The following is a 27899-nucleotide window of genomic DNA, read 5'->3' as shown; positions in this document are numbered from 1 at the left end:
ACGTTAGCATGGGTGTAGGTTATGCCTATTACTTTTTTTGTGGGTGTTTTAAACCGTTTTGGGTTAATTCACATGTGCTCTTAATCACTTTACTTTAACGTCTCCAGTTCCATTTAAATGTGAGTTCACGCATAGGAAGTTCTGAGCAGGCAGGCAATAAATCCTGTTCGTGTGGCAAAGTGGCACGAGACTGCTATCCTTAGACAGTGCATCAAGACGGGGTTTTGTCTGTGGCGTCATTGATGTGTCCCCAAAGCCTAGAACAGTGCCTGGCACATAGTAGGAGCTCAGTTAATATTTGTCGGATACTTGACAAACTGGAATTCAAGATGTGAACGTTACTAGTTTAAATCACCATATGGACCTGGATTACTATGCAGGAAGGGCAAGCCAAATCTAGGTGAAGGGGCCCAGATGCAGACTCAAAAGTTGGAAACTTCAGACTTGCAAATCAGAATGAGCTGTGGTGAGTAACAGACACCCTATATGGCTTCTTTCTGCTCTTCTCTCACAGCCATGCATGCGGAATTAACTCTGTGACTCTCCACAAAAACGTTAAGGGGGATCTCCTGACTGCTTCTCTCCCACTCTGCTAAAATTCCCCTTTTTCTGTCAAAGTGTTGTGTCATGTTTTGTCATGTCATATAAACTGATTCAGCATAACATGATGCTTGGAAGGTTGGATTTCTTCTCTCCCTGCTCTGCTGATGACAAATCTGTAAGGAGCCTGGGGTGGTGGTAGTGGTGGTAGAGTCGATTGGTTAGAGGCCATGGATGCTGCTAAACATCCTACAATGCACAGGGCAGACTCCCTCAACAAAGGATTATCCAGTCCAAAATATCAATAGTACTGAGGTTGAGAAGCTCTGATATAGTCCCACAAGGAGAGCTTGTAGGTCAGACTCAATAACGGAAGCCAGATTTCATAGCCTTCCATAAAATTTGCTGATTGGTGACACTGATTGAGAGGTAAGATTGGGGTTTGCTGTAATGGTAAAGGGAAGGGAAGCAGATGTGGTAATTGAAGTCCCAGGTTCAGTTCTCCCTTTGCTGCTCAGAATTTTCTGGCCTTGACCAAGTAATTAAGCTTCTGTTTTCTTTTTGGTAAAATGGATGGAAAGAAAACCCATCTCGCCAAGTCCCATGGAATTAAAAGCTCTATGTGAAAGGAATGTATAAACTAGCACTTTCTAGTGGACAGCTTATTGTGTGCAGGTGTTTAGCTAGACACAATGAGTTCCACATAACAGCCTCTGCCCTCCCAAAGTGTCCGTGACTGCTTGGGAGATAGAAGCATACTTGTAGTACAAGACAGCAGCTAGAAAAATATCCCCAAAAGGTGGGGGATTTAGACGACAGAACCATCTGGGAGTAGAACAGATCAGATCAGCTGTAGGGTTCAAGGAATGGGACTGTGCAGACATTTACTATGTATTTTGCCTCCGTTTGCTGAGTGGGCCGTGCAATAAATATCAAATGGTTGGTGTGTGGGTTTTGCACAGAGACTCTGTTTGGCAAGACAGTGGCTTGTACGGTCTTAGAGGTCTACTGCAATTAATGCAGATGCTATTTTTTCTTGGATTCTTAATATATTTACTTTGCTTTATGGAAAGGTAAGGATTGTCAGAGATATAAAGGTGGTAAAACAGAGTTTAATTCACAGGCTTAAATTACAGCTTTGGGCGAGAAATCAAAACAAAATTTCCCTTAAGAGTTCAATTCTCAACTCATTTTTCAGCTTCATTTAAGTTCAGTTACTAGCTAAGGCAGTAACTTCCATGGAGTCTACTCTTGCTTGATTCTGTTTCCTAAGAGAGTCCAACAGGGTAAAATATCGGCCACGTTTCACAATATGGAATAGGGAGAGGAGGGGGTGGCAAGATTTTTTAAATGGTGTCATGTATTGTATCAAATGAAGGACAAGGTTTTCCAGCTGGGTTTGTCTGATTGACTTCATCTCTTGCTCCTTTGATGTAAATGGTTACTGATCTGTGGTTCGAGACACCATCTTCTTGACTACTGAGAGAGGTTGACCTTTTTCTCTTTATGTGGCGGACTTTAATTATTAGCCTGCACCTTACTGGGTGTGTGGTGTCCCAGAATCCACACACTGGTTCACATTAATTAGCTTTTCCCTGGTCCTTTCTGACTGGAAAGTTATTGGGGAAGGAAGTTAATTTCACTTAGGAGTTACTGGCAAGTTCCCCCGTCCCCCAATTATTTGCCATTTGCCCATTATTAAATGGTTTCCTTGAAATGAATAAGGAGGATTGAAGAGGAGTTAAGTGAAACAGTTTTCTGCCAAGAGAGATCATTATCAAGAAATTAGTGGGAATGACTCATGAAAATTAACTGATGTTAAGTGAATTATTTCTGAAGTGCATTTTAATGTTCATCTGGTAAGATGGTGGGCTGCCTTTATTTTTTTTAAGCTGTATGTGTTCAACTTTATATTGCAAGAATCTTCAATGAGTAAAGTTTCTGTTACATAAGGTTTCAAGAGGATAGTTGGATTTTAAATTGTTGCAGATTGGCTGTGCACACAGTGAAAAGGCTCTCAGTTCTCCTGACCAACATACAGAATGAATGGCTGATTTCTCAGATGGTGACAAGCTGGTGAAAACTAGTCCAGACCCAAAGTCACTTTGATCTCGAAATGATTTTACACAACCACTTGTGTTTGAGGCCCATTAGAAAATGACATTCCATGCTGTAACTCTAATTAAATTAATTTTCTTCATTAAGAATCAATTTAAATTGTCAGCCCAGTGGTATCCCACTTCAGAAGGCCTATTTCGTAATAAGTCTTTACATGTAAACACATTGCTCAAGAAACTTTGTGGAGGGAAAGTTAATTTTCTCCTGTGTCATGGTTATGGCCCAGGTTATTTAGGTTTGACTTACGTTACTTCAATCTGTGCACTCCTTCTTTTGAAATGGTGTTTTATTAAGTAAGGGGAAAGAACATTTAGGCTTGTTCCTAATTGCTGCACAATTTTGCATAGTTAAACAATGGAATCAAAAGAATCCACCTACAATTAAAACCTGATTCAGTAAGATACAGGAAGGTATGTATGATGTAAGACAAAAAGATCACAAAAGAAAATGTCTTTGTCCCCTGAGTATAATAGTCATCTTTGAGTGTTGTTTTTTCTCTTTTAAGATCAGAATGCTTAAATGTAGTCGGTAACCTATAAATACATTGAAAGGTAGTATAAATAGGATGGTACCACTTAAAAAACTAACCTTACTTGAATCTTCTGTGCATGTTAAAATGCATGCATAGTAATAGGAGCAATTATTAAACTATATTTTAGAAGCTTCCTATTCAAATGAAAAAAATACGATACAGTTAATTAAAATGTATCGGGTAACCTGAGGGGAGCCTTGCCCGCTAGAGATGGGCTCTGACATCAAGAAACCTGAGTTCTAGGTGCAGGTCTGCCATTTTCTGCTAGCTTCTTGGCTTTGGACAAATCACATAACCTCTTTCAGTTTCAGGATCCTCATCTACAAAATGAGATGCTTAAATAAATTATCATAAATATGTTGATTTTTACAAAATAGACTTTGGACCATGGAGAGTGTTTTGGACCTTCCTGTGAACGAATATTGCTAAGGCTTGGAATGAATCATCTGACAGATCATGCCCCACCTTTTCTGGAATTCGCTGCTGTGTTGGAGGGCAGGATATGACAGGGGAGCCAGAGAACTTTAGGAGAGTACTTATTACCAGGGAATTGATCAAAATGAAGGGAGAATTGTAGCATAGGAGATTAAAACCTTTGGCTATGAACTAAATAAAACTCTTTAGATGGAGTGCCTTAAACTTTCATGTTTAAGTATTTAATTTAGTGGTCATCAAATTGTGAGCCACATTATCACTAGCATCAGGCTTTACTACCACCTGGGAACTCATGACAAATGCAAATTCTGAGGCTTCAGCCTCTCAACCATTGAAAAGCAGGAACTCTAGGGCTGGGACCCAGCAATCTGTACAACAAGGCTTCCAGGTGATTCTATCGCACATTAAAATTTTAGAACCATCGATCTAACTGAAACCAGACCACAGGAGTTAACAAATGGAGAAACTAGAAGATCAAAAAGGGAGAAAAGAGAATTTTATTCATATGTCAAAGGTATGGGTAGGTGGGGTTGGGGATTAGGTGAAGGTTATCTGAGATGATCACTAGAGTCCTTTCCAATTCCAACAGTACTGTTTTCATCAGTATCACCAAGGTCCCACAGATAAAGTTTTAAAATGACAACTGTGATAACTTTCCAAAAAGGAGTATCCACAAGAGAGATTTTGTTTTTCTGTGATATTCAGGAGAGTCCAATATGAAAGGTCTCAGTGAACTATCACTTAGGAAGAGAGAACCCCATCTTTGCAGCATATCTGGGTTATTGGCGAAAGGAAGAGCGTGCAGTTCTTCAGATACCTGGCTTTTTCACCTTCTGCCTTCTTTTGTACCTAAGAACTATGAAATGAAATTTGGGTTTCAGACCACTAGACCTTCATTTGGAGAATGAGTATCTGCCAGTTATACTGGATTTTCCATTTTCTTGAGAATCATCCATTGGTAACCAAACTGGTATCTCTTGCGAGCCTCTCTGGATTTGAATTTTCGGCCTAGATTGACATGGTTATATCACATAGGCAAAAACCCCAGAATTGTTTGGTTCATCTTTGTAAAAGTCTGCTAAAGGTTATTGTTCTAAGATTTTCTGTTGTTATGAATAAGGACTCTGATTCCAAATAGAGTTAGAAATCTATATGTAGAATATAATTACTGAGTTCTCTGAATGCTCTGTCCAAAAGTGGGAAGATGGTAGTGGGAGATGAGAACCACTCTCATTGATGTTGCCTTGACTTGTAATCCAGTTTTTTTGACAGTTTTTTCAAGATTGAGAAACCCAGTATACCCACAGAGGTACTCTCTGCTCATTCAACCCTTTTGTTGTGAAACACTTCAGATGACAGAATTTGGGGCAGGACATTTTAAGGGATTAAAGAGTGAACCATTTTTTTTAAAAGCAAGCTTTGGAAAAATTGGAAAAAAAGAAAAAACCACTTTGCAAAGTTATGTCCAGTGAACATAATTTTTCTCTTAGAAAAATTGTCCTGAAATTGTCCTACGTTTCTTACCACTTATAACTAATAATTTACCCCATTGGCACAATGTGACCAAATAACTTGATTCCATATTCTTTAGGCTAGCTGGCGGTGTTATGGTATGCATCTTTGATTGCAAAAAATAACATACACATTGATCAAAATTTGACAGCGAAACTCTGAAGGATTGGTACGCTGTTGTGTCCTATGACACACCGGTTGACAATTGCTGTTTTCACCCACAACTTCGCTGTAATCATGCCTGTACAATATATACGCCATTATCTTTCTACTTTGAGCTGTGAGCTACTTGATCCAAGGAGTGGCCATATTTCTTCTACATCCTGATGAACAGATGAGGCCTAGAGCATCTCATTTGTGATTTGTTGTGAAGGCTTATATGAATGTAGCCATACACATTCTCATTCTCTCCTTATCTTACACACACACGCACACACGCACCAGCCATTCTCCTTTTCTCCTTCTCCAGACTTACTGTTTTTCTTATCTTCTTCATCACCTTGGATGAAGAGCATCCAGTTCATGTCCACTAAATTCAGGCAACCGAATGTCCAACCCTAGCCAGGAGAGCTTCCTTCTAAAAATGACTTCGTAATTATCCCCATTTTCAAGTGAGAGGCTAATTAATTATTTCATCTGTTATTACATGACTCCCTCTGCCAGTTAACTTCTCTTAAAATGACAAGACACAAATAAGTATACAAATTGGAGCATACCGAGGTGGTGTTTTTCCACTTGAATTGAGATCCCAGGGTTTCCAGCTGTGTTGCCAAGTGGTGGCACATTTTCAGTAAGCCAATTCAAACTTGAGGTCTTCCAGGACTGTGGTTGATTTCTGAAGAATATCAAGGCCAAAATGCTGTGACTTCCCAGATGCTGGAAGGGTTTTGTGAGCCACTGCTGTGATTCCATGGAAGTTAACACTTCTCTTCTCCCTGTTTGTTTTCCTTTTGTCTTTGATTCATTTTCACATCAAATGAATGGTAGGTACTTCCCTAAAAGAAACAACTTGTCCTGTTCCATAATTTGGCTACCACAAATTGCAATGCTAATAATTGCAAAATGAAAGAGAATTGATGGTACGGAAATATCATACTGAGAAGCTCAGAGATACAGTTTTATGGAAAAAGTCATCAAGGGTATTGGGAGTGAAGGCCAAATATGTGTATTTCTTGGAGAAGTAGACCAGAACCTGATCAGAATTAACAACTTCTGTTCTTGAGACTCAGTTTACTCGTCTATGACATGAAGTGCTTGGATTTGACACCCTCCAACCATCTGGTTTTCTTAGTCACAATAATAACAACTGATATATTGAGCTATTACTGTGAGCTAGGCACTCTGCTAAGGGTTTCATCTGCATTTTCTCCTTCAGTCCTCAGAATACTATTATCTGTCCCTATTTCATGCTGAAAGGCTCAGAGAGGTTGGATAATTCACCCAAGACCACACAGCTAATAAATTGCAGAGCTGAGATTCCAACTCAGGTGTGTTTGATGGCAGAATCTGGCATGCTGCTGGCATCTGGTGGGTGGAGATAAGGGATGCTGCTAAATACCCTACAATACATTGGAGAGGCCCCCACGACAAGAATTATCTGGTGCAAATTGTCAATAGTTCTGAAGTCAAAGAATCCTGCTCTAGACCCAGCCTAGAAATGGGTGAATCCTTAAAAGTCCCAGCTCAACTCTGTCCACAGAAGATAAAGAGTTTGTGCCCAAGGGATGGCATCTCTGTTTTTATTGTACAGATGTGCATCATAGTCCAACCACCTCAGTACATGATTGCCTTTAGGAGTCACAGATTTTGGTATGAGACAGCCCTAGGTTCAAATCTCTGTTCCATCACTTTCTGGTTTTTGGGGGATCATCACTTAAACTCTTAAGCTTCATGTTTCATACCAGCAAATGGAAATAATCATTCCCTGTCTTTTGATGACTGGGATATGGTGAGTACTCAATTAATTGTTACAGCCTCTTCTCATCCTTTCCTCTGTTTCCTTTTATATATATCCCAATCAGATTCTGCCTCTCTTACAGAAGACCAGGTGTGCTCTTGGCTCTTCTGTTAGTGCCAGTAGAGGACACAGATTATTGTTTACAGACTTTATGCTCTGTGTCTTAAACACACACTAGCTGGAATAGGTGAAACACACTCAAAGAGAAGTGGCTGTCCAAGAATGGTGGCCCTGTGGGAGTGCAGGAAGGAGGATAGTAGAAGCAAAAGAATCCAGGAATCTTGGCTCCCTGCCAAGGTGTTCACTGAAGTGGACCCTCAGGGTTGGCTAGTTTTATTATAAAATAAATTGTTACCCTGTAATGTAAATGGAAAATTAACTTGTGTAACCAGTCAAAGACTCTTTGTGATCCTTTTTGAAACATACCACCCAGATAAGCTCAAGATTCATGTGTTTTCTTTCAAGAGACTTTTTCTGGGCTAAACATGGTGGGAAAGAGGGTACTAGTTGAAGAACGATGGGGGTGGTTAAGTAGAGAGATTTCCTTTGTGGAAAGGCCCCCCAAGAAGAATATGTAGTAGGAAATGCTGTGCTTGGTTCAGATAACAAGTTAAAATGCAATGTTTCAGCGAGACTGCTAAGGAAGTAACATTAAATATACCCTTTTCCTTCAAGAAGAGATCATTTTCATTATGCGCACATCATTTATTTATTTGGGTCAGTGTGGGGATGGGAAGAACAGGGAAGAAAATTGAAGGATGGTGGAAAACTCCAAATAAGACCTCTGATCCCTTAACCTGCTTTCAGAAAAAGGAGGATGGGGCAGGGCAAAGATTAGAAGTCACATCTGGCATTCTGTGCTTTCCAGAGAACCCTTCAATAGATCTGAGCAAAATGACATACATGAAGGGATTCTTCTCCATAGTCTCTCATTCATAGGGTGTGAGGTGGCTAATGAGAAGACCAATGTAGTAAACTATTATCTATTTTTATTTAAAGAGGTGTTTAGATATCTGAGTAGAAAAACAAATCCCCCACTTTGGCCAATAGTGAAGGCATAATTTGGGCTGCTGGCAGCTAGGCCCTTTTGTGCAGCTCATTCATCCTTTTTCAGAGTGCTTTCCCAGGCTCACACTGCTGGCTCACTCTCACAGCACCCTGTAAGGGAAACAGGAGATCATGATTCCACATTTGGACCCAAGAGGAAACCGAGTCTCTGAGAGGGTAACAGTCTGGGTCAAGTTACAGAGTCAAAGTCAATCAAAGGGCTGAAGCCCCCATCCCTGAATTCTAAACCAGTTTTCAACCTGTTTTGATATTAAGGCGCTTTAATGATAATTGAGATGAGAGAGCCACATTATATAATGCACTGAAGCTGTTGGGTGCTATAATATATATACATATTATATATATATATATATATGCGCACACATATACATATACACATGTATACGGATACATCTGTATATATGTATATACATACATTTATGTTAACATAAGTGAAGTGACTCTCTGCCCTGGCATTGGGGAGGCATTAGTTGGGGATCTAGGGAGACTGCAGATGTGTCCCCAACTTGGCTCCAGCTGATTGCTGCCTCTTGGAAACGTGAGCTCAATATGGACAGATCCTCTGATTTTATTTTTCTTTTTTAATTTTAGGAGAAGTCACTGTGTAGATTAGGGGTTGGCCCACTACAACCTGCAGGCCAAATTCAGCCCACTGCTAGTTTTGATACATAAAGCTTTACTGGAAAATAGTCATGCCCATTTATGTATTTTGTATGGCAGCTTTTATACTACAATGGCAGAATTGAATTGTAAAAGCATAACATGTATTCTACCTGCCCTTTACAGAAAAATTTTGCCAACCTCTGATGTAGACCCAGTATAACATATACGTGGGTCAAATTCCAGCTCCACGGGCCACCAGTTTGCCATCCTGGAACCCTCAGAGCCTCCTCCAGCCCCAGTGCCGCTGCTTGCCCCTTCCTCTTTTTGGCTTTCAGCGGCATTTGTTGGGGATTACTTAGTCCAGTGGTTCTCAAACTTGAACATTCATCAGAATCATTTGAGGATTTGTGAAAAGTGAAATATCTGGGCTCGACCCCCAAAGTTGCAGACTCAGTGGGTCTGGGTGGGGCCTGAGGATTTGCACTTTCAACACGTTCCCAGGTGCTGCTGCTGCTGCTGCTTCTGCTGAGCTGAAGACCCCAGTTTGAGAATCACTGACTCAGACACTCAGCGCTGGCGGGAAGCACCCGGCCTATCGAGTAAGTGACTCAGTTGGCCAAAGGAGAGGAATGAATTCCATAGAAGGCCCAGAACAGACTCATTGAAGTATTTCACAGCACACACAGGGACTTGAAGCAAAGCATTCTTTGGCTCCCCAGAGTTTAATAGTATTCCTACGTTCCTCACTTTGCAGAGCATCCCTAGGGATACATTGGAGCCCAACTCCACTTAGCCTGTGAAGGGGTATAGCTGTATGTAAGGAATTTGGTATTTACTATCATCTTACTTGCCAGCATCAGTGATGCTGTGAAGAGGGCTCCAACTGGTTAACACTTTTTTCTCTGACAAGCACAAGGAACTTGAACATCAGTCCTAGAGTACTTTGTTGTCTTATCTGCTCTTCTTTTTGGTCTGGCCAGTCTCTCAGTGGTGTGGTGTCCTTCCCATGTATCTGGCTGTTGTGGGTTGAATGGTGTTCCCCAAAAAAGCCGTGTTCACGTTCTAACCCCCAGTCCTGGGAATGGCCCTTGTTTGGCAATCAAGTCTTTGAATATCTTATTAGTTAAGATGAGGCCCACCCTAATCCAGTATGACTGGAGTCCTTATAAGAAGGGGAGACTTGGACACAGACAGACACAGGGGAGAATGCCTTGTGATAACTGAGGCAGAGATTGAAGCCCAGGAACTTCCAGCACACCACCAGAAGCTAGAAAGAAGCAGGGCAGGAGTCTGTCCTACAGATTTTGGACTTCTAGCCTGCAGACTGTGAGATGATGCCTTTTTGTTGTTTGAAGCCACCTAGTGTGTGGTGCTTTGTTACAGTAGCCCAAGAAAACTAAGGTAGGACACCCAAGTGTCTTGAGCTTCTATCAGAATCAACCCAAACCTAGTAGAGAATGGGAACAAAAGACTCAGCAAGCCAAATGGAACATTTAAGAACAGTAATAAATAGAAGAAGGAAATTAGATGAAATTAGTGAATGCTTACACTAATAGCTTTTTTTGACCTCTCCAAGCCATAGTTCCTTATCTAGAATGGGTCTATTGGTATCACCTTGAAGGTGGTTGTGAAGGTTAAATTAGATGCTGTGTAGGTGGTAAATGTCACCTATAAATCTGATTATAAATCTTTTCCTCCTGTGTCTCTATAACTGGGTGCTCCTGATTGCAGTCATCTTTGTTAGCCAGAGGTTGCAAGGGAATGCTGGCCTCTGGAGTGAGTGGATGTGGTAGCTCTGGTTCGGCTCTGCCAGAGGATCCATCTGGGGAGCATCCCTGTGTTCTCAGGGCAGCCGTCTCCCGCCACTGGCTGACTCTACCCTCCTTTCTTTCCTGGGGTGCCCCATGCCAGTAATATGCTCCCCCCACCCCAGCTAGCTGCACCCCCTCTGTGTGTCTTCTTGTTAGCTGGGCTCCTCACTGCCCTTCCTGCTACAGCCGCCAAGCTGTGCTGAGTTGAGCAGAGAAGAACCTGCCAGCTCCCAGCGCCCCAGCAGGGCTCTGCGTGTGCCATTTAAGGGAAGAGGAATGCGGCTCCTGGCGGGGGAGTCAGAGGCTGCTACCTCGCTGTGTGTGGAGCCCGCTGCGAGGTGTGTGCCCCGCCCCCTCGGAGAAGGGGCGCTAAATAATTCACCGCAGCAGCCTGCTCTGACATCCATCCGGGCCTGTCCCCTGGTGACCCTGATGAGGCACCGGCAGGGGTCCTGCGTGCTGTGCTCCAGCCTCTCGGGAAGCAGGAAGAATAAACAAGGGCAGCGTAAAGCCCACCCTGGCTGTCAGTGACTCCAGGGGCCCCAGGGTGGGGGAGCAGTGCAGCTGGGTAGGCTTTTTGGTGTGCACTGACGGCCACGACGGCCACTCGGCCCTCAGGCTTCAGACGCCCTCACTGGATAGAGCAAGACTGATGGTGTCAGTGCTCGATAAGCATTTATTGAGCACCTGCTGTGGACTTGGCAGTTTTACCTGCATTATCTCATATAATCCAGTAAGTCCATGAGATGCAGACTATTAAATGAGGCTCAGAGAAGAAAAATGACTTTAACATAGCTAATAATAAGGGGCACACTCAAGATTCACCCTTACACCACCCCCTGCAGGGCAGACGATCTGTTATCCAGAGCACCCTGGCAATGGGGGAGCCCTTCTCCCTCCTCCAGGCTCTGGGTCTCTTGGTGGTTCGGACTTCTATGCATTAGGCCTAGTACTACCGTCTTCTCAAAAGGGAAGCACATTAGGGTGCATAATTAAACCTCTCCTACTGCTCAGCTTGGGCTGGAGCTCCAGATTCTGTAGTTTGGACTGTGCTTTGGCCTTGTCCTCTCCTGAGCAAGATGGCGGCTGGGAGGCCATCTTCAAAAGTGGCAGCCTTGTCCTGGAAGTTCCTGCCCTGAGGGAAGATGGTAGTCATCAGGCTGGATTCCCAGGATTCTCCTCTAGGATTTGATTTAGCCAGGGTTGAAGAGTGGGAACACAGGCCCAGAGGAGTAGAATGATGGACAAGGGCAGAAACAAACAATGATGGGGCTTTTTCTAAGCCTAGAAGGCCAGGAAGACTTAGTTCTGCAGTTCTAAGGAGGGAAAGCAGTACATCACATGGATATTCTACCTTCACTCACTCTCTCTTATGAGATGCACAGATGTGATGGGCAGGGAAGTCTGATCACACACCCAGCATGATCATCAGGCAGATCAACAATTGCTGTTTTACAGCTGATAATATCTCTTTCTAAAAAAATGATATTCTTTTGTAAATTGAGGCGCCTTTAGCGATCTGATTAGAAATAACTTGGTAGATTGAATAGAATTGGAAAAAACATGTTAGGTTCATTTATTGTATCGTAGCTCAGTACCTAACACTGAGAGCTCCTGGTGTGGCTAACACTGTGCAGAGTGCTTTGTGTAGACAATTGGGACACATCACACAGAGGTATTACAGTCATCACCATTTTCACATTTTCAGAGGTTTCTGAAGAACAGAAAGGGTAGGTAACTTACCCAGTGTCACACAGACAGCAAGAGCCAGAGCCCAGTATCAAACACATACTTGCTGATTCCAATTCCAGGGCTAGTTCCATTTTAGCTGGACTGCCTTTCAAACCAAGGTAAGTTAGACTTCCTTTATAGCAAGACGTTTATAGGTTTTAAGGAGTATTTAAGGATGCAGAATTTGGCATGGGAGGCACAGGAATACGTATACCATAGCTGTGCTTTTCATTCTTTTTTGTCCATCAGTCACATGCTTGCTGACATTCACAGGTATGACAGTCTCCCAGGGCTGTGATCAGCTTCTAAGGAAATTGCAAAAAAATGTTATATGGAAATAAAGGACTGCAGTTATTCATAATTGTCACAACCACAAATAGATCATTAACTATGGCAGTTTATGTTCATCCGTGGGGTATTTAGGATAGGCTGTGGATCATGGGTGCTTCTCTGCTTATTCATTCATTCAACCCTTATTTATTGAGGTCCTCCTGTGTGCTGGGCAGAGTTCTGGACTCTGAGATAGAAAACAGAGTGAGACTGACACAAATTCTGTGTCCCTTGGAGCATACATTCTTGGGCTCCACCGGGAAACAGACTATGAACCAGTATAAAAAGGTAAGACATCTAATGGTTTAACAGTGCCAAGTACGGTACACCAACTTCCAGAATGGCATTGTGAATAATATAGTGGACTGTCTCCCCAGTGAAACAATCCTTTGACTGCTGAAAATTGTAAAAACAACACAAACAAACAAAAGCAACCACTTGAGGTCTCTGGAAGTTGTCCTAAGGGCATGTAGCAAATGGAGGAACATCTATTTAAGAAAATCTAGCAATTCTTGGTAAAAAAAAAAAAAAACAACAAAAAAAAAACAGTGAGCCTTTATGACATTTGAGCCATGACCTCTCTCTCTCTCACACACACACACACACACACACACACACAGACACACACACACAGATATCAGTGTGATGGAAGCTCTTCTTTGGCAGTGTACAGCCAAAAAGATGAGCTTCTCCACCCAACTCCAGGTCTAGGGCTGTGATTTCACCTGGTAGGGCAACTTCAAAGGCTGGCAACACCCTGCTCTGCAAAGGAGCCCTACTTTAATCACATTAGACTGTGAAGCAATTTATGCCCCAGGGCATTGTCGTAAACAATAGAGCAATTAGCTGGCAATTAGTGGAGGCTAACAGCTGGGTACTATACCCTTAGATATACACCAGCTCTGGTACTCACGGGGACTGTGCATGCCTAAGGCTGGGATCAACAGTAGATTTAAGCTAGCAGGAAGAAACTTGAAGACAGATCAATGAAGATTACACAATCTGAAGAACAGAGAGTAAAAAGAACAAAGAAAAATGAACAGAAAGTTAGAGAAATGTGGGACAAACATTAAGTGTATCAACATATTCATAATGGGGAACACCAGAAAGAGAGGAGAGAGAATAAGGCACATTAAAAAAAATACTTGAAGAAATAATGGCTGAAAACTTCCCAAATCTGATGGAAATTATTAGTCTATACATTCCAGATGCTTAATGCACTCCAAGTAGGTAATCTCGGAGAGACCCGCACTCAGACATATCTAATCAAAATATTAAAAGACAAAGAGAAAATCTTTAAAGCAGTAAGGGAAAACAAGGAAACCCCAAGATTAACAACTGATTTTGCAGTGCTGGCAAAGAGTTCTAGACAGATACTCTTAAAAATCAGAACTGAAGGACAAGAAAAAATAGGTAAATTGAAATTCATAAAAATTACTGGCATTTGTACTTCAAAGGACACTATCAAGAAAGTGAAAAGACATCCCACAGAACAGGAGAAAATATTTGTAAATCATATGTCTGATAATGGTCTTGTTTCTAGAATATGTAAAGAACTCTTACAACATAGTAATAAAAAGATCAATATCCAATTAAAACATGAGCAAAGGACCTCAATATACACTTGTCCAAATAAGATATGCTAATAGCCAATGAGCACGTGTAAAAATGCTCAGCATCATTGTCATTAGGGAAATGCAAATCAAAATCACAAGGTACTGCTTCACAGCACTAGAGTGGGTATACTGAAAAACACAGACAATAACAAATGTGGCAAAGATGTGGCAAAATGGGAATCTTCATATATTGCTAATAGGAATGTAAAATGATGTAGCTGCTTTGGAAGACAGTTTGTTAGTTCCTTAAAATGGTAAATATGACCCAGCAATTCCATCCCTACATGGAAAAATGAAAACACATATCCAATAAAAAACATATTTGTGAGAAACACATATGCCAGAAAAATGAAATCATATATCCACTCAAAAACTTATACATAAATGTCCATAGCAGTATTATTGATGATACTCAAAAAGTGGAAACAGACCAAATGTGCATACATTGATGAATGAGTGATTAAAATGTACATTCACATAATGGAATACTATTTGGCAATAAAAAGGGATGAAGTTATGTTATATACCTCAATTTGCATGAACCTTGAGAATATTATACTAAGTGAAAGAAGCCAATCACAAGCAACCATATGTTGTATGATTCCATATCTAGAAAAGACATATCTATAGAGACAGAAAGTGGATTTGTAGTTGCCTAGGACTGGGACAGTGGGGTGAATGAGGTTTCTTCTTTTGGTTAGTGAAAATATTTAAAATTTGATTATGGTGTTGGTTATATGACTCTGGGAATATACTAAAAGCCATTGAATTTTACCTATTAATGGGTCAACTATATAGTATGCAAATTATATCTCAATAAAGTTTTTTTAAAAAAGAATGCTAAGAAGAAAAATAAAGCAGGAACAAGGTTTAGCCGTATCAGGAATGTGGGATGGGGGACAGTGAAAAGACTGAAAGCGGTGAGAGAGTGAGCTGCGCTCCCATCTGCAGGAGGAACATTTCATAACGGGGAAGAGCCAAGTACAAAGAACCTGGAGGGAGGCATGTGCCTGGAGAATTTGAGGAACAGTGTGTAGAGCATGGTGTTTAAGGTGAAATCAGCAAGGATGATGGCAGAGAAGTTAAGGGGCCTAGATCTCAAGGACCTTAGTCTGAGATATGGGGAGCATTGGTGGGTTTGGAGCAGAGATGTGACATGCTCTGTTATTTAACAGAATATCTATGGCCACAATTTTGTGAATAGACTGAAGGGGAAGAGGTGGCAAGGGTAGAAGCAAGGAGATCAGTTAGTAGGCAAGAGCTGAACCTCCATCCAGGAGAGATGTGGTGGTAACTTGCGCTACCTCCACCAAGGTGAGAGACGATGGTGGCTTAGACCAGGGTGGTGGAAAAAAATGGAGGTGGTGAGAAGATGTTGGATTCTGCATACATGTTGAAGGTAGCGTGAACACTGTTTGCTAATGGGTTAGACGGGACGAGAAACATTTAGTGTAAAGGACCAGGGAGTAAATATGCTAAGGTTTGCAAGTCATATCATCTCTGTTGCAACTATTCAACAGTGCTGTTGTAGCATGAGCGCAACCATGGACAAGTGTGAATGAATGAGCATGGCTGTGTTCCAATAAAAATGTATTTACAAAAGCAGGCAGCAGACCAGATTTGGCCCATGGGACAGAGTTTGCTGAAATCTTAATTGGGTGGGGTGGTAGAGGGTGAGAGGAAGAAAGGAGTCATGGATGACTCAAAGGTGTTTGTTGTTAAGCTCTGGAAGGATGGATTTGCCATTCACTGGATAGAGAAGAATGCAGATGGAGTAGATTTGGGTGGTAGGTGGGAATTGCAGAACCAAGTTTTGATCCTGATAAATTTGAGAAGCCATTTTAGACACCCTAATAGATGTGATGTAGGCAGATAGATATGTAAATGTTTGAATCATTGGAAAAGGGCTTTTCTGGAGTCATCAGAGTAGAACTGGGATTTAAAACCTTAGACCAGATCAAAGGTGTGAATGTGGATGGAAAAAAGTAGAAATTCCAGGACTGAGCCCTGGAATACCCCATTGTTTAGCTGTTGGGGAGATGAGGCTGCACCTGCAAAAGAGACTGAGAAGGAATAACGGGAGGATAGAAGGGAAACCAGAAGCATGTGGCATCCTGGAAGCCAATCTAATGAAGTGTTTCGTAGAGATGATTTCCATCCTCTTCTTTCCCATGTACAAAAACATGTTGGAATGCAAGTGAGCAGAGAGCATTCTTCCAGGAATAATCCTGAATTTCCTCCAATTTCTAGACAAGAAAAAATCATTGTAAAACTTTTTATTCACCCAACAAATACTCATGGAGCCTCCAGGTAACTAAGCACAGTGCTAGGTACTTGAAATAGAATGGTGACCCTACAAAGGCATGGTCCTTGCTGTTAGAGAGTATACAGTCCAAGTAATCATGAACATTAACCAAGGATCATAATCACTAACCAAGGACGTAGAACTATGAACCAAGACAGAAGTTCTAAAGGGAAAGACACTTCTAAGAGAGTAATGCTATGAGTTTTGTACAAAATAAATCAATCTAATCCAGAGGGCCAGAGAACATTCTGTATTTTTCTCTCTTTTTTAGTAATTACTTCTAATATGTTACACCCTTGATTGAGATACACCTGGTTTTTTGAGAAGATGGTTGAGAACCTCTGAATTAGAGGAAGGAATCATGGGCTTTGTTATCACACCCGGGACCCAGTCTCAGCTCTTCTCCTTACTCTCTGTCTGTCCTTCGGTCATCCTCTTATCTTCTTTAAACCTGAGAGTCATTATCTGTATACAGTGGGAGATAATTAAAGTTGCATTGTAGGGTCATGGGGAGGACTAAATGAAACAAAGTAGTACAAAACACCTGGCACATAAGTCTTTCCCATTCCTTGAGAGAAATAACGTGTCACTTTGTACATCTGTGATATTTTGTCTTCTAGGATCATTTTCCCAGTTTGCTACTTCATGAGGCAAGAGTTTTTCAGTCTTTTTCCAGGGTATCTTCCATTTTGCCAGTTTTCTTCCAGGAAAAGCATGCAGAAGCCTGAGTGCCTGCATTTAGGGCTGAAAAACCAAAGTATCCCTGTGCAACTCTTGCTTATTCTCCTTGTCCTTTACATAGAGAAAAATTCAGATTTCTGCTCAGCTGTTTAATGAAAATTAGTAATTAGAAAAAGCTGCCATATTAAGTGTAGCTTTCTTTGCCTAAGACAAAAACTGGTGTTTGCTAACTCAGCATGTCAGTTGAGCAATATTTTCATGGAAATGTGCAATGGTAAACATGATTACACTGTTGACATAGTTTTTTTATCTTTTTTTTTTTTTTTTTGGTAAGGAGCAAAATCTCCAGCATTCTTTCATTTTGATTTGTCTAGCTTGTGCTGATTTCTCATTTTAATTAACATAATTAAAAAGGGATAAAAGGCTGTGTTAACACTTTGTGCATTTGATTAGGGACCAGGAATAATTAAAATGTATGAAATATGGCAGATTCAAAAGATGGTGGGAAAAAAAGAAACATAACACCCTTTTCTAGATTTTAAGCATGACAGATTATTTTTTGCAAGATAGAGAAATGTTCATGTTCAGAACAGTATTTATGATATAGAATCAGACAAACAAATAGAAGGAATTCTTTCAAAAATTTGCTGGGTGTGGTCATCCTTATCGTTATTGTGAGCAGTTTTATCATTTATGGTTGAAGCTCTCCTTCCTGCTCTTTTCTTTGTAAACCATGTGGATATTGACATTGATTTAACACCTACCATGTGGTATGGTAGTATTCTACTTTAGCTCATCTAATCCTCCCAAAGCCTTTGATAGATGAGTATCTCTGTTTTATAGATGAGTATAGATAGATGAGTATCTCTGTTTTATAGATGGGGACACTGAGGCTCGGAGATGTTAAGAGTTAATTATTACCAAGATGGTGTAGCTAGCAAGTCACAGAGTCCAGATTTGGGTTCTGTTCTTTCTGTCTTACTCTTTCTATTATTGTACCCTACAAATTGTAGGAGGCAAATTATAAATCAGAGTTGGAAATGTGGTCAGACTGTTGAGGAGTATCTCTTTTGAGCATTTCTTTTTTATGGGCAGCTCCACCTTTGTAGGTACCTTATACATCTGTACCTGAACTATAGAAGCATTACATGTTTCATACATTTATTTTCTATATGGTTGCTAAGGTTGAATGTTGTTGCTTGAAAGTTAATAAAAGTCCAGAATGTTTTCTTTGTTTTTTCCTTTCTGACGTTAGACAGATCAACCTTGAGCTCCAGTGTTCATTTAGGACTACATAATTTTTTTTTTTTTATGTTAAGCATGTTTGTGTTTTAAGACGTTATGGATTTAGGGGGTGTTGATTTTTTTTTTTTTTTGACATCTTGGTAAAAATAAAAATTGACAACTGTGCTAAAAATTACTGGGACTAACCATTATCTGTTTTTCTTCTTCCTGGATGTACCTTTTCTAGCCCCCCTACAGTTGGGTGAGATCTTAGGGTTAGCTTGACCAATGAAAGTGATGTCTTTCACCTCTAAGAGAAAGCACTTAAGAGCTTCTCTCATCTTCTCTTACTGTAACCTGGAAATTATGCTTTGAGATCGCAGACAAGGAAGGAAGCAGACTAGATCCCTGAGTCACTTCTTGGAATGGAGGTTGCTGGTGTGCTCCTAGACCTCCCGCTGACTCTGCATGCATAAGAAATCAACTTTTGTTGTGTTAAGCCACTGCGATTTCCAGCATTATTTGTTACTGCATCATAGCCTAACCTATTCCAACTAATTGAACAACTCTGTCAGCTTCCTCCCTCATTTTAAAAAAATTTACTGGACTTTGATATCTAAATATCACAGAGCCAGTCCTGAATGGATTATTTACGACACATACACACCCATGCACACACACATAAACACATTTTTTTTTAATACACTTAAACTTTGTTAAGTAAATGGTTTGCAACTATGGCAGTATCCCTTATCGGATTTCACAACAACAGGGCCACAAGGTGATAATTTAAGCCAGCTAGAACTGCTACTTGTCTTTCTTCTTTTTTAAGTCCAACCAAGATGCTACCATTTCTCTGAAAGACCCAGGCCAATTTTGATCATCTTAGTGTTCAGAAGTCCTCTTCAGGTCCAGGTGGATTCCCTCTTTAGTTTGTTTAAAATCCACTCCTTATTTTATGCCTATGCAAATGGAGATAAAAACTTGTTCATTATGACCTTTCTCATTAAAGCCCTTCATCTAGGAGGCTGTAGTCCTTGTCATCACTTACCCTTGTCTCCTGTAAGCTAACCAGCAGCGATTCGCTTAACCTTTCCTCATAATCCTCTAATAAGATTCTGACTAATGCTGAGTAGAATGGAAGGATGATTTGATTTTCCAGCATGCATGCAGCCGCCTCTTTGTCAGTGCCTGCCAGTGTCATATCCTGCTGCTCTGCTGTCTTGTGGGTCCACAGTTGTGCTGATCCTGTCCCCTTATAGGCATGTGCATCCTCTTGTCTAGAACACCTTCTCTACTAAAATTTGACCTTGGGCCTAACTCAAGTCATACTGCTCCTGATTCCTGATCACTTCAGCCACAGTCAATCTTGTTCTCCTTAACCACTCTTCCTATATATATTGCATGCGGACAGTTAAACAGTTATTTATGTAAATCACTTATTCCCCCAAAATAAAAAGTTCTGAAGGTCAGCAGTTGCATCCTTTGCTTTGGTCTTCCAGCAAGAGTGCCCTGCGTTTCACAGAACCCCGGTAAATACTTGATGGAGTGCCTCATGTATATTGCCTGTCCCTCCCCAGCCCTACTGCATGAAGTCTACTGTCAGGAATGTGGAATTTCACTCTATTTTTTGTAAAAACTATGAATTTTGTCCCTATTTACTAGATCTCTGAAGTTTCCCAAGCTGTTGTTGCCTCACCTTGTTTAATACCCAGTACTATATTTTCCAAAAGTCCTGAATAGAATGGTCTCCAGGATGAAAAAGATTGTCACAAAGAATTATCAATCCTTAGGTTAATAATCTCTGCCAAGGTGATGCATTGGCTCTCCAGCTTCCTTACCACTGAGCCGTGTTCACAGGCCACGTGGAGTCAGAAGGGCTTAGGGGAGGTGCTCTTAGACGTTCCTGTCCTGACAGCAGTTAGACCTCCAGGGACTCTGCATATGCCCTATCCTAACCTGCATCACATTCTACTCCAATGCTTGCTTAATCTACTCTAAAGGCCTTCCCCCCTCATTTCTGAGCTTGTTTAAAGCAGGCTCATGTCTGTCTTGGCCACCATGATGTCCCTAAGGCCTAACACAATGAGTGGCAAAATAGTAGGAGCTCATTTAATGAGTAAATGGAGGAAACAACCATAGATCACAGAAATAGTAGTCTTGCCCGGAAGGTCCTCTTGCTTCAGAGGAGGAAATCTCCTTGTTGCCTCTTTGTCGTCTTTACTGCTTTCTTCCCTAGCTTCATAGCAACTGCAAAGCTTTTGCATTGTATCATGTAGGGAAAAGAGCACATCACCAGCTCACCCACGTTAGATGGAACTTTGAATTGTGCCCTAGGAAGGCGGATGCTTTTACAGTCTTCCACGTACCCACTTCTTCCCCACCTTTTGAACATTGGCCGGTCAGTTTACTAATTAGTGCCAAAGTTAACAACGGAAGTAGCATCATTACTTCTACTACCAATAGCTAGCATTTATTGGGTATTTCCTGTGGGCTAAGTACAATGGTAAGTATTTCACATTAATTCTCATCGATCCATTTAACACAGCCCTATGAGGGTAGGTGTGCCGGTTTGAATGTATTATGTCCCCCAGAAAAAGCCATATTCTTTGATGCAATCTTGTGGGGCAAGCATAATAGTGGGGATTAAGTTGGATCGTTTGGATTAGGTTGTTTGCATGGAGATGTGCCCCACCCAGCTGTGGGTGGTGACTTTGGTGGGATACTCCCATGGAGGCATGGCCCCACCCATTCAGGGTGGGCCTTGATCAGTGGAGCCATATAAATGAGCTGGCTCAAGGAGAGGAAACGGAGTGCAGCTGTGAGTGATGTTATTTGAAGAGGAGCAAGCTTGCTAGAGAGGAATGTCCTGGGAGAAGCCATTTTGAAACCAGAACTTTGGAGCAGACGCCAGCCACGTGCCTTCCCAGCTAACAGAGGTTTTCCGGACGCCATTGGCCATCTCCAGTGAAGGTACTCGATTACTGATGTGTTACCTTGGACGTTTTGTGGCCTTAAGACTGTAACTGTGTAGTGAAATAAACCCCCATTTTATAAAAGCCTATCCATCTCTGGTGTTTTGCATTCTGCAGCATTAGCAAACTAGAACAGTAGGTGCTAGCTGTTATCATCTCTATGTTACAGTGAAACTGCAGGCCCCAAATCATAGAGCTAGCAAATGTCAGAGCTAGGATTTGAACCAGATGATTCATTCTAGATCCCATGTTATAAATTGCTAACCCTTATGAAGTTGGTAGTCGTGTCATATCTACTCCAGATTAGGATTAATCTTTCACTTTCTGTATACCAGCTTTCCTCTTCGTTGTCAATCACCTGTAAATTGCTTCTCATCATTCTCATATGATCATCCTGATAGGTAGATCAGAGAGCAGTGTGCCCATCTTGCGATGCAGAAACTGGTCCATGGCCACACAGGGGTCAGATGCCACTGCTTCCACTTGGCCATTGGTGGTCCCAAACTGTTATATTTTGTAATAGACTTCAAGGTCTGTGGGGAGCCAGCCGCTTCCCTATGAGCTCTGAGTTATATGAAATGGAGCCCTAAAGCAGAGTGTTACTCATTCCCTTGTATTCTGTTTCTGTTAGTGCAGAGTTATTCCGGGTCCCATGCTTCTCACCATGAAAAGTCATCTGTGAGCCAGAGAGGAGCATTCTGAAAGAAGTTATTAAGCATTATTAATACAATTACATATAACAAAAGATGTAATTTAACTTCTCTGCATCCCACAAAGAAATTCATTTGAAGCTTCAGAAACTCCAGCTGGAGGGGCAGAGCTTATCAGAGTGCGCTCTTCAGATGGGGGAGTGTGGGCAAGGAGCCGTGCTGGCTGCTTTGTCCTCTGGGACGCTTTGTGCATGATGGATACACCTCTCCTTGGCCCTCCCTCACCCCTGCCTCACCGTTGGCATTCACTCACGCTTCCTCATCCTGGGCACAGAGTCCACAGGATTGGCCTTGCTTATGCTTGTCTCTCACCTGGCCCAGAATGTTGTACAGGTAGCATGGAAAGAACAATTGATTTTAAAAAGATAAAAGATGACCATGGAAATACTCAGAGGATTAGAAACAGTGGCTGTCCTAATAAGAAGAAAGCCTTGGTGAATATTTTCTGACTTCATCCAAAATATCAGAAATAAATGTTATTTGCTGAGCATATGTGACATTGTTTTGATATTCACCACTGTTCCAGTAGATATTTTTACTTTTTTTGATTGCACTAGAACATAAGGGCCACAAGAGCAAAGACTGCATCTTTCCCCAGTCCTTAGAACAGTTGCCTTGCATATAGTATGTGCTCAGTAAATATTTATAGAATGAGGAAATTGAAGACCCCATAGGTTAAGTTACTTGCCCAAGGTCACATGACTAGCAGGAAGCAGAGTCAGGATGCAAACCTAGGGCTGTCTGACTCTAGAGTTCTTCTAGCTTGCTCATATAGGCCCTTTTATAGTGCAGAGAAGTGGAGATTGGAGAGCCAAAGGGATTTAAGAAAGCTTCAGCTGAAGGTCCAGGAAATGTGGGTTGCTGAAATTTCCAGTGTGACCTTGGAAAAGTCCCTTCTCCACTCAAAGCCTCAGTTTCCTAAAATGCGGAGATCGAAAGGCTCTTCTCTAAGGATCTCAGATGTCCTGGGGCAGCTTTATGCCTTATAATCTCCCATGCTTCCTTGGAATCGGGGTAAGGAGTTGGAGGGTGACTAATTCGTCACCCAAGCATGTGAGGAAAGCAGTCAGTAGTGTTTTATTTTGGGGTTACAAAAAAACTCAAAGGTGACGTATTCCTAGCCAACAAGGAGCCAACACCCTGAAATGCAAGTAGAAGAGAGAAAAGAAAGGAAAACCAAGTAGAGGCATCCGGAGGCTTGACAGAGGTTAGGGGGTGGTGGGGGGAACCTGAGCTCTGATTCCAGTCCTGTGTTGGTGTGGCAGGGAGGCATTTAATCTGAACCAGGTGCTCAGGTTGGTAACTGTGCCCAGATATGATCCCTGACACAGAAGAGCACAGCCCTTAAAAAGAAAAGATAGGCATGTATTTTTAAAGCCTCTCTTATTATATTTGATTTTTTTTGTTTTTTAACTCATTTGGGGGTTGGGTAGCTAGGACCTTTGCATCCCAGCAAAGGCTTTCTTCCCCCTCTCCCTGCCCTGGGGATTATTGATTTGGAAGGCGAGGCTAATTTACATGTAAATAAATCTCGGTGCTGGGCAGCAGGGCCGGGAGGGTCCAGCTGCCGGGACTGACTTGCTGACATCACGGCGTCATTAGCATGCAGAGGATGCAAGCACTGCAACAGCGACTTCTCAGGCTGCACTAGCAGCTCTGCTGACAATTATTATCATTATTATTATTTTTTGGCCAAGCTGCATGTTTCCTGGTTCAGTGTCTTGGGCTCTGGGAGCAGCTGACTGGTCGCCCTGGGTCTGGCTTCGGATCAATTGGTGACGCCAAGGCTGGAGTCTGTGACTTCCTTTGGATAGTCGCGATGCGGGGGAGTTAAAACGAAACTGGGGATCTCAGGAAGGTGATCGGAGCTCTCAGGCAGATCCAGAGGAAGGGTAGAAGTGACACTTTTTTCCCTGCCCATGGATTCCCCAGCAGGGTCTCCATCCAGCAATGCTGTTTTCGTGAGTGAAGGCAGAGCAGCTCGGGAGTGAGCCTGCTGGCGGCGTCAGGAAAGGTCTGGATTTTGAGAAGGGTTTTGACAAGAAGATGCTTTGGCTGCCTGCAGTTCTGCTTGTGTTTTTAGAAGCCAGACCCAGGGAGAAAGTGAACTGGGGCAATTGATAAGCCCAGAATCTGGTGGAAGCATCTTCTGAGACTGGGCATTTCGTACTCCCTGGAGGTGGGTAAGAAATTTGTTCTAATTCACAAATTGAAACAACAGCATATTTTCTAGGAAGAATGAGAAAGCCAGATGTAGAGTCTTTGCTTTGCGGGAGGATATTGGGGCTACGTTATCTTGGCTAGGTGGCATTTTCAGTGGCCCTCCGGTACCTTTCCCCTTTTCTATGCCTGTTAAAATGCAATTGGAAAGGGATATGTGACAACTGTAGGGTATCCTGAAGAAATGCATAAGTCTTGGTGCTTAAGAAACCACATTTCTCTAAAATAACATTTACATTTATCGCTTTATTTAAAAAATAAGAAGAAGAAAGGGCAAGAGGGTTAAAAGAAACCAAACACCTGGCAGTGTCCATGCCCACTTGAGTTATTTCAGCCCAGGATGTCAGAGACCATTAGGAGCTGTGAGGAATGGAGCTTAGCTGAGACTTCTACATAAAAAAAAAATGGTGCTTGAATTATTTAGGTTTAATTTTAGCCTATGCTTTTAGAGTAGAAATGGTGACAGAGCTCCATAATCTAACTGCACAGCCGGGCTGAAACACATGACTCGATGTGTTCCCTAAACTGGGTTTCTTGGAGGAGCAGTCATAGTTCTTTCCTTTCATTCTTGGTTTCCACCAAGCCACTCATACCATTACTAAGCTGCCATGGAGGTCTTGCGATGAATACAGACTTTTTAATCCCGTTATTGTTTGTTTATGTGGTCTTGGGGTATGCAGGGGTCCTGTGGGACCTTAAATAGGAGCCATAAATAATCTGGGCTGGGTCAAATCACACCAGAGTAAGTGATCCCTCCCAGACGCAGTGCCGTCTGTCAGTCCACGCGCGGCTCTTGTATAACTTAGACAAACAGCTGATTTCCCCAGCGAGAGAGTTCTGCTTATGGTGGCCATGCGTCCGTGACCAGTCGTGGGGGGGGGGGGGGGGCTCCAGCGTGCCGTGCAAGTATAGACATAGACTGCGTGCACCGAATCTGCAGCTTATAAGGCTGCAATTTGTTCTGCTTCGTGAAGTCTCTTCCAGAGGAGTGTTTAAAACCATCTCAGTGAGACTTAAACTAAATGAAGCACCCTGCTCTCCTTGCTGGAGGCTGATTTGGCTGCTCTAATCCTGCTCCCCAGAAGGCTTAGTGCCTGCTGATGGCTTTCACAGATGGGTGAGGGTGAGGGTCCCCGTGGGCTCCAGAGTAAGTCACAACTTTGACCTATTACCATATTTTGCAAATTTGAATTTTAATGTCTCCTTGAGTGCTTGGAAAGGTTTTGCCTTTCCACCAAATGCTCTTTCTCCTCAGGCATTCTTTTTTTGTTGTTTGTTTAATGTGAAAACTAAAACATATGGCTCCATTGGTCATTGCAGTCTGTAAACAGTCATGGGGCAGCCAGAAATAGTAAAATAGCGTTGGTTGAAATGGCAGGTTTGTGAAGGTCCATCCCTACAATGTGGAAAATAATTAAAAAGGTAGGAAGGAAGATGCGTTTATGGAAGCTTAAGGGATGAAAAGGGAACTTAGAGATAAGAGGGAATGATGTTTACTAAGGACTTGGACTCTAGGTTCAGAAAGGGCTGAAGGTAGTTTCTGAGCATTGATCCCATATCTGTAAAACGAGAAGAACACTAGAACCTATCAGCAGGGTAAGTGTCTGGGTTAAATGAGATGACATACGCAAAAGCACTTAGCACAGTGCCTGGCCACGTAGTAAATACTCAGTAAATGTTAGCTAGTGTTTCTGTTGTTTTACCTTTCTATCATTGTTATTATGAGCATTGTGGCTAAAAACAAAACAGTCCACCGAAGGCAAAGGCAGTATGTTCACATCTATTTGTCTGCCAAGGGGTGGTGTTAGCAGAAAAAGTGCCATCTCCAAACCTTGGCATGTCCAAATCCATTTCCATTCCAAAGAACTTTTTACCCTGTTGATTGAGTTAAAAGAAGAAGATCTGGTATCCAGGACTACTGTATTTACAGAACTAAAAGTGACTGGATGGTATCATTAAAATCATTTAGCACTGGCTGGGCCTCAGGATCCTGTAAAGAAGACCTCCTTTTGGCAGCTGACAAGCCACTTGTAGAAAGCTGCGGGATCCAAATTGGAATCGGTGCATTTCTGGATTTTTCTTCTGCTCCAACTTGGCATGTAAAAGTCAGACCTTTTCTTCTTTCTTTCCTGTGCAGGCACTTAGCATTTTTCTTCTCCATCCAGGGAGACCTTAGAATATGCATTCTACCTGCCGGTGGCTCCTTAGAAGTTCCAAGGTTGAACTTCCGTCACTGTATGGGTTGCTTTGGCTTATGGGAAAGGCTACAGGCCTGCCCACCTACTCACACCCCAGCACCCCTGCCATTTTTGTGCCCGCTGACTCAATTCATCTTTACCAGACTTGTGAGCTTCCTCCTTCGTGTCAGAGAGCCTACTTCAGTCACACAATTTGACAGCTGTTGCCCACTTTCTTCCCATCATCTTTCTTTTTAATTTATGTGAAATGGAACTCCAGTACATTGATCTGGAAGACAAATGTGAATTAAAAGGAGCCAAAGGGTCTGGCATAAAATTCTTTCTCAATTAGGAAACTCTTAATTGGGAGTTGATAGTTCCCACTTACAAATGAACTTCAGTAGAGTTAAGTTTGCATGGAGAATAATATTTATACCCTGAGAATGGCCCAGCTGGAACCTGATGTTTAGGAAAGTTGCCTAACCTCCCTAAACCTTGGTTTCCTGATGTGAAAATTGGGGATAAATTTGGATTGCTGTGAAGCTGGTGGTTGTAATGCCCTTACCCTACTCCTCGTACCTTCTGGGTGTCAGACTTTCTTTATTTCCTCCTGTTGCCTGTGACTTTCATATTTCCCATTTAATCCCTACCTTGTGAAAATTGGGGGCAGGAGTTCTAATTCTCATTGGACAGAGGAAACTGAAGGCCAAAGAGGTAAAATAATTTACCCCAGATCACACAGCTGGTAACAAATCCTGGTACCCGATCTAGTGCTGCTTCTACTGTTGCATTGATTCCTGATGCTCTGAGTTTCAGAAGGACTCTTAACCACTCCACTGTACTGCCTGCCTTGAGTTAGAACAGAAACCTATTCATTCAGAAGCCCCCAAGTAATAGCCTTTTCTCTTCTCCGTTGTCTTCAAACACAGTCCAAATTCTCTGACCCTCAGACTGGAATTCTGGCTGGCATTTGGGTGAGGACTTTTTTGTGGCAGAAGATCTGCTAAAACCTCTCTTGCTCTATTCACTCCTTTGATGATCATGGTGCTCTTAGTTAAGTAACTGCTAGCTGGCGTGAACTACTACAAACCAAGACTCTTGGGAACTAGGCATTGGCAAAAGCTGTTTTTCCTTTGGTCTGTTGTTTCAGCAGTTCTTTGGAGAGTGAAAACTGGAGGCTTGCTTGTTCCGTTATTTCCCTGGGGACAAGGCAGAGGGAGCAAGAAGCAAGGCTGCTGTGTGCCTGTGTGTGGAGGAGTTAGGAGAGGGGAGGGAAAGGAAGACAGAATGGGTGAGCAGCTCAGAGAATGTTGGAGAAATCTCCAATCTACCATGAAAGTGCAAAACTGCAAGT

The 27899-nt window shown here is 42.1% G+C and overlaps 1 protein-coding gene across 6 annotated transcripts in view; it reads left to right on the top strand.

The window, feature by feature from the left end:
• The window catches only part of PRICKLE2 (prickle planar cell polarity protein 2), a 343538-nt gene that overhangs the window by 215343 nt on the left and 100296 nt on the right, over positions 1-27899 (top strand). Inside the window, exon 1 of one of the 6 annotated variants that reach the window (XM_037799761.1) lies at positions 23875-24327. The exons of the other annotated variants lie outside the window; for them this stretch is intronic. The gene's annotated coding sequence lies outside the window, so the exon portion shown is untranslated. Of the gene's footprint in view, positions 1-23874; positions 24328-27899 lie in introns of those variants that run through there. 6 annotated transcript variants of the gene reach the window in all.

This window comes from Choloepus didactylus, chromosome 1 (genome assembly GCF_015220235.1).
Source record: "Choloepus didactylus isolate mChoDid1 chromosome 1, mChoDid1.pri, whole genome shotgun sequence".
NCBI lineage: Eukaryota > Metazoa > Chordata > Mammalia > Pilosa > Megalonychidae > Choloepus > Choloepus didactylus.
Note: the sequence above shows the minus strand (reverse complement) of the source record. Positions and strands in the feature narration are given on the sequence as shown.